Raw genomic sequence first — 7,590 nt, forward strand, 5'->3', positions numbered from 1 at the left:
GGTAACTACAGGTCTAGTATTCAGTACATTAAAACAAAGCCTCCCATACACTGTATATACGCATTATTGAGCACCTCTATACGTAAGATCTGATGTTCCTCTGGTTGTCACTGAATGAGACATTTTTATAGTAAATTAATATCAAAAACACAACAGCAGATCAACAACACAACTCACCCAGGATCGTCCTGGGCACAGTTGGCATGTGTTAAATCCGTGGCCCAAAGTCTTTTAACCCATTGAAAACATCAGTTACTTATTCAAATCAGTAAAAAGTGTCCCTCTGCCCACTTTTATAGCAGCTTTTATGCCCAGAACCCCTTTGCGCCAGCCTGAATGCAACTGAATTTTATGCGGGGCATCCCTATCTGTGTGTTGCCAGTGTTGGATTAGTGGCCCATAGTCTTTTAACCCTTTAAAATACCAGTTAATTATTCAAATAAGTAAACAGCACCATCTGCCCACTTTGATGACACTTTTTTTGTCCAGAACCACTTTGGGGCAGCCTGGACTCGACTGTATTTGATGCGGGACATCTTTATCTGTGTGTTGGTAGTGTTAGATGAGTGGACCAAAGTACTTTTACCCTTTCAAAACACCCATTACTTATTCAAACCAGTAAAACGTTGCTAGCTGTAAACTTTGCTGCCAACTTTTATGCCCAGAACCACTTCTGGCCAGTCTGGATTCGACTGAATTTGATGTGGGCCATCCATATGTGTTTTGGCAGTGTTAGATTAGTGGCCCAATGTCATTAACTCTTTAAATCACACTTTTGGTTGCTCACTTTGTTGGCAATTTTTGTGGCAAATATTCCTGCTTTTGGGCTTCTTTCAACTTTATTCTCCTCATGGCATGAGTGCCATTGTAATTTATCAATAAAATAAGTTCTAGTGACTGAACCAGTAAAAAATACAAATATTTCCCCTTGAATAAGAAACTGGACGAATAAGGGTATGTTCACATGCAGTGACCAAAAACGCCTGAAAATACGGAGCTGTTTACAGGCGAAAACAGCTCCTGATTTTCAGACGTTTTTGTAGCAACTCACGTTTTTCGCGGCGTATTTTACGTCCGTTTATTGGAGCTGTTTTACAAAGGAGTCAATGAAAAACGGCTCCAAAAACGTCCCAAGAAGTGACATGCACTTCTTTTGCCACAGGTACCTAGTTCGTATAGGTACCTGTGGCAGCTCGGACAGCGGCAGGGCAGGCTCGGCTTGGACAAGGCAGCAGGTAGATGTCAGGCGAGGTGAAGCAGGTCAGACGTGGATACAGCACGACACGACTTTGGCACAGCACAGTGCTCGACCAGGATGGTATGGAAATGCAAGGAACAGGAACTGGGACAGGTACAGGAACTGGAACAGATACGGGAACAGAAACAGGTAACACACTAGGAGGCCATCACATAGACAAACTAGGGAACACAACAACGCTCAGGCATAGAACTAGGGGGCTGGCTGGACCCCTCTTATAGTTCAGGGTACTCACGGGTCAAAGTTCATCCACAAGGTCCGGTGCGCGTGCTGCCCCTTTAAGAGCGTGCGCGCGCACCCTACGTGATTCGGCTGAGGTGAGTGGACGCGAGCGCTGGCGTCTCCTGAGGAGGAGGCTGGGGCCATCGCTTGCCGACTCGTGGCTGCGGCTGTCAGGGGGGAACAGAGCTGACAGCCCGAAGCCATGGACATTACACTCCTCCTCCCATCCATCCATCTCCTCCTCCTCCTCCCATCCAACTATCCATCCATCTCCTCCCATCCATCCATCTCCTCCTCCTCCCATCCATCCATCCAGCAATCTCCTCCTCCTCCTTCATCCATCGTCTCCTCCTCCTTCGTCCATCATATCCTCCTCCTCCATCCATCATCTCCTCCTTCATCCATCATCTCCTCCTCCTCCATCCATCATCTCCTTCTCCTCCTCTTTCTCCTCCTCCTTCCTCCATCATCTCCTCCCCCTTCCTCCATCATCTCCTCCCCCTTCCTCCATCATCTCCTCCTCCTTCCTCCATCATCTCCTCCTCCTTCATCCATCATCTCCTCCTCCTTCATCCATCATCTCCTCCTCCTTCATCCATCATCTCCTCCTCCTTCATCCATCATCTCCTCCTCCATCCATCATCTCCTCCACCATTCATCCTCATCATCTCCTCCTCCTCCTCCATCCATCATTTCCTCCTCCTCCATCCATCATCTCCTCCTCCTCCATCCATCATTTCCTCCTCCTCCATCCATCCATCATCTCCTCCTCCTCCATCCATCATCATCTCCTCCTCCTCCATCCATCATCTCCTCCTCCTCCTCCAGCCATCATTTCCTCCTCCTCCATCCATCCATCATCATCTCCTTCATCCATCATCTCCTCCTCCTCCTTCTCCTCCTCCTTCATCCATCATCTGGAGGTGAGTGGACGCGAGCGCTGGTGTCTCCTGAGAAGGAGGCTGGGGCCAGCGCTTGCCGACTCGTGGCTGCGGCTGTCAGGGGGGGGGGGAACGGAGATGACAGCCCGCAGCCACGGACATTACACTCCTCCTCCCATCCATCCATCTCCTCCTCCTCCCATCCATCTCCTCCTCCTCCCATCCATCTCCTCCTCCTCCCATCCAACTATCTCTTCCTCCTCCCTTCCATCCAGCCATCTCCTCCTCCTCCTTCATCCATCATCTCCTCCTCCTTCTTCATCCATCATCTCCTCCTCCTCCTTCGTCCATCATCTCTTCCTCCTCCATCCATCCATCCATCATCTCCTCCTCCTTCATCCATCATCTCCTCCTTCATCCATCATCTCCTCCTCCTCCATCCATCATCTCCACTAGGGTGCGCTCGCCAGCTCAGTCCAGCCTTAAGGTGCCAGAGCGCACACATGTGTGAGATTGAGCTGATTGCTCCCAGATCACCCTGGACTATAAGGGCTCTGCCCCTCCCTGCATTGCCTGAGCTTTGTTGTCGTTAACCTATGTTCGTCTATGCAAATGGTCTCCTAAGTGTCTTCCAGTTCCCAGTGTTTCCTGTTCATGCTACCTGTAACCTGTGTTATCCTGGTCTAAGTGTCGTGAAGTATTGGAGTCGTGCTGCACTGAGTCTACGCCTGCTCTGCTACACCAAGCCTGGTGCCTGCCTGCTGCCAAAGTCCCGTCTGAGCCTGTCTTGAGAGTTACCACAGGTACACCTATTGAATTATAGACTTTCACCTGTGTCCTGTTGGCCAGCTGCCATACCGTCAAGGCGGTACGGTCCAGTGGGTCCACGTACCCTACGTGACACAGACTTTGTACGGTAGATTCCTCTGCAGTCTCTGTGCCCTGCTACACCCTCTGCTGATACTCCTAGTAATGGCAGCTCATTTCCTGCTGGAGGCTGCTGGTGCAGGACAACATTTGTAACACTTTATTTATTATAAATATATTCAAAAAATAAAATATGTTTTACATTGAAACCTGGAGACTGGTTACTGTCTCTGCTCCTGTGGCCACTGTTATTGGATGCTCGCAGTTTCAATCCACTGCCTAAGGCGTCATTCAGAGGACCGGATTTAGGTTAGAATTTTGCAGCAGTTTTTGTAAACCAAAACTAGAAGTTGATCCAAAAAGTAGTACAAATCTTACTTGACAACTTTTGGAAATGACCCTCTTGGTGAATAAAATACTGCAGCGCGCATCATTTTTACTTAAAAGGGGTATTCCCAAAATCATAAATGATCACTTATCCACAGGATAGGTGATCATTGTATGATCGCTGGGGCTCCCACCACAGATCGTGAGAACGGGGGTTCCGAACCCCCAGATCCTCCTCACTGATTTACAATGGTGGAATCCTATTTCAGGACCACGCTGGAATTCCGTGATCTCTTTAGAACGACCCATTCGTTCACAAATGTTTGTAAAGGCGACTGCATGGCGAGGTGCTGGATTTTATACTCCTGTGGCAATGAGTCTGAATGAAATACCTGAATTCAATGATTAAAGGTGTGTCCCAATACTTTTGTCCATATAGTGTATATAAAAAAATAATCTAAAGCTTTGCTTCCCCCGATGATGATGTTTGAATCATCATTGGAAAATAATAATTTTCCATCCCCCACGGCTGGCAGTACAAAAATGAAAACTTAGATTCGTAATGCCACATCTCACTGCTTAACACAAACGTCAAACTTTCTGCAAAGTACTGGCTTTGAGATTGAATAACTTTGCCCAATCGTTTAAAAAGGATTACCAAATGGTAATGTTAGACGTTCGTATGGCAACATTCAATTGACACAACGATCCCTAGGTAATAAGGCAATTTTAGCTTTAGATGAAACCAAGGCATTTGCCTGCATGGAATGGTCATTTGTATGAAAGACCATGCATAGGTTCGGTAAATTTTCTAGAAGTTGGATCGGGCTCCTTTACTCCAATCCTGTCGCAAGGGTTCTGGTCAACGGCTCACTTTATGGTAAGTGCAATTTAAGTAGAGGAATGAGTCAAGGGTGTCTGGTCTCACCATAATTATTTGCAATATTAATTAAATTGTTGGCTGCGGCAGGATTGTAGAGTCGAGGCGTTTGACCCATATGGTTCTGCAGAAAAAAACATCCTTGTACGCAGATGATAATTCGCTTTATTTGGAAAATCCAGTAAAATCTATTACCCATGTGATGGACAATTTAAAACTATACGGGAAACTATATGGTCTTGGGGCCTATATTGATGCCTTTGATTAGAAACGTAAATTATAATTCTGTACTTCCAGGTAGTATCTCTGTATATGTCGAACTTTAAATACTTAGGTATCCAAATTTCTGAGAATATTAGGGACCTTTAGAAGCTGACCTTAGCTCCTCTTCTCGAATATCGCAGGATGAAGGTTAGGAGGGAGTTGTCACTCCATCTTGCATCAAAAATGTATATTTTAAAATTGTATGAAGGCGACCTCAAACGTTTGTTCTGGAAAGGTGCCCGAAACGTAGGCTTTATTCAGACGACTGGGTGTCAAATCGGCCGTGAAAAACTGCCGTTTTTCAAGGCCGATTTGCACCCGTGCGGGACCAGTTTTCACGGATCCCTCATAGACTTGAGTCTATTAAGGGATCCAGGAAAACAGGCAAAAATAGGACAAGTCCTATTTTTTCCCGGCCGCTCACATGGTCCGTTAAAAAAAATGCATGAATAGCCCCATAGACATGCATTGATTTCAATGCAGCCATGTGACTGCCGTTAATAAAAAACAGCTCAGTTTCCCAGTCATTTGAATAGGGCCTCAGACTTTAATGATTCGAGATAATTACAGACCTTTTTTTAGAATTGAGCATGTCCCTATATTCTTGGCGACAGCTCTAATATACAGGGTAAAGAAGGACGTAGTTCTGTTATTCTTAAAGCGCTATTTGTTGCAAGAAAGTACATTTTGGCTGACTGGATAATGGATAAAGTCTCCTCTTTTATAGGGTGGAAGAGGAAAATAACTACTTATATAATTTATAAAAAGTATGCTTATCGGAGAAGAAGTGCTTTAAGGCAATTCTACTCCAGTTGGGACCCTTGGTTGGAGACCCTTTTGGACTTCAAGAAATGCTTGCATAATGATGTGGGCGAACTTGTTATGTGCATACCTTATTTCTATGTGGAAATTATTAAAGATTTAAAAACAAACAAAAAAGAACAAACTAAGGCCTCATGCACACAAACTTATTTTTTCCAGGATAGAGAGAAGGGGCAACCCTTTCCAAGGTAAAAGTAAAAGAAATTCATACTTACCCGGCCGTTGTCTTGGTGACGTGTCCCTCTTTCGACATCCAGCCCAACGTCCCTGGATGACGCGGCAGTCCATGTGACCGCTGCAGCCTGTGATTGGCTGCAGTGGTCACATGGGCTGAAACGTCATCCCGGGAGGCCGGACTGGAGGAAGAAGCAGGGAGTTCTGGGTAAGTATAAACTTCTATTTTTTTTACACATTGATTTATATTGTGATCGGTAGACACTGTCCCGGGTGCTGAAACAGTTACTGCCGATCGGTTAACTCTTTCAGCAACCTGGACAGTGACTATCCACTGACGTCGCCTAGTAACGCTCCCGTAATTACGGGTGCACACACGTAGTCACGCGTAATTACGGGAGCCCCATAGACTTCTATGGGCTGCCCGTGCCATAATTACGGCCTGAAATAGGACATGTTCTATATTTTTCAACGGCACGGGCACCTTCCCGTAAGCATACGGGGAGGTACCTATGGCCAATAGAAGTCTATGGGCCCGTAATTACGGGCGTTTTTACGTTCGTGTGCATGGGGCCTAAGGGTTGACTAATTCACTTTTCTTTTTAGTATTTGTGCGACTGAGGCTCTACTTGGGTTAGTTTTTTTCCACAACGTGCCAGGTGTCTACTTTTAAAAAATACGTTGGGTATGGGGTATAATATGAATGTTATTTTAATACTTCAGCTTTTAGCTGTATATATCAGAAGTGAGAAAATTGGCCCCGCTTCCAGAGGTGCAAAATGACCATAAACCCCTGACCGTGAAAAGGTTAACCTTTCAATGACAGGAGCTTTTTGTGATCAGAATATAACCCAGTTAAAGATGCTCTGCTAAGGGTCAGTTCACACGGCGGATTTTGCTTGGCGGGCCCCGCCGCAAAATTATTCCTCCTCCTATTCACTTCAATGGGAGGTTCGGGTGGAATCCGGGCAGGATGCTTCTTTTTCCCGCTAGCTGAAAAAACTAGTTATCGGAAAACAGCTAATGGAAATATCTCACGCATCGCTTCCAACAGAATGGCAATTCCTGTAACAAAATTATAATGCCGATGGCTTTACCGAGGTTGAAGCTTCCAGACTTTAGTGATCACGGGCAGTGACTTTATTCTAGGGAAAGCTTTAGATATTACATGTGCACAGAATATATAACTAATACTATGATTTTCAACTCCACTTCAGCATATATGAAGACAACGATTCATAAAAAGACCATATTTATATAAATTGAACATATATTTGCACTTTAATTTCTAATATAAGAGACAATTTATACCATATATACTAGAACAATCAGTCTGAAGTAGCCTTCAGGAGGGGTGGAAACATGGCTATGTCCCCATATAGTCCCCTAATTTGGCTCTATGGCTAAATTCCCATTCAAATGTATAACGTTTCTTATAAAAATGTACAAAGAAAACTATGTGGTTAATAATATTTACACTTGTGGCTCATTCCTGCACTATAAGCACCAAAAGATGAATCCCCGCGGTGCTTAAAGAGGACTTGTCACAAGTTCATGTCATAGGCACTGTGACGCTGATGATGTCATTGTAATTTGTATCGCAATCCGTATTTTACTTTCCAAGTTATGAGCCATTTTCTTATTATGCTAATTAGGCTATACTAGCCAAAGGGGCGTGAATGCTGAGGTTTCACTGGGGGCGGTGTCTGTGTTGGGCGTAAGACGCTGTCCTATCAGCTTCATACAGCCTCTCCCTTCAATGCACAGCGTGATCTGGCTATAGAAGCTTAGATCAGGATGTGTAGGGAAGGAGCTAATAGGACAGCGTCATACAATCCACCTTATAGAAGCCTCAGCGTTCACGCCTCTTTGGCTAGTATAGCCTAATTAGCATA

Source organism: Rhinoderma darwinii, chromosome 13 (genome assembly GCF_050947455.1).
Source record: "Rhinoderma darwinii isolate aRhiDar2 chromosome 13, aRhiDar2.hap1, whole genome shotgun sequence".
In the NCBI taxonomy this organism is placed as follows: Eukaryota; Metazoa; Chordata; class Amphibia; order Anura; family Rhinodermatidae; genus Rhinoderma; species Rhinoderma darwinii.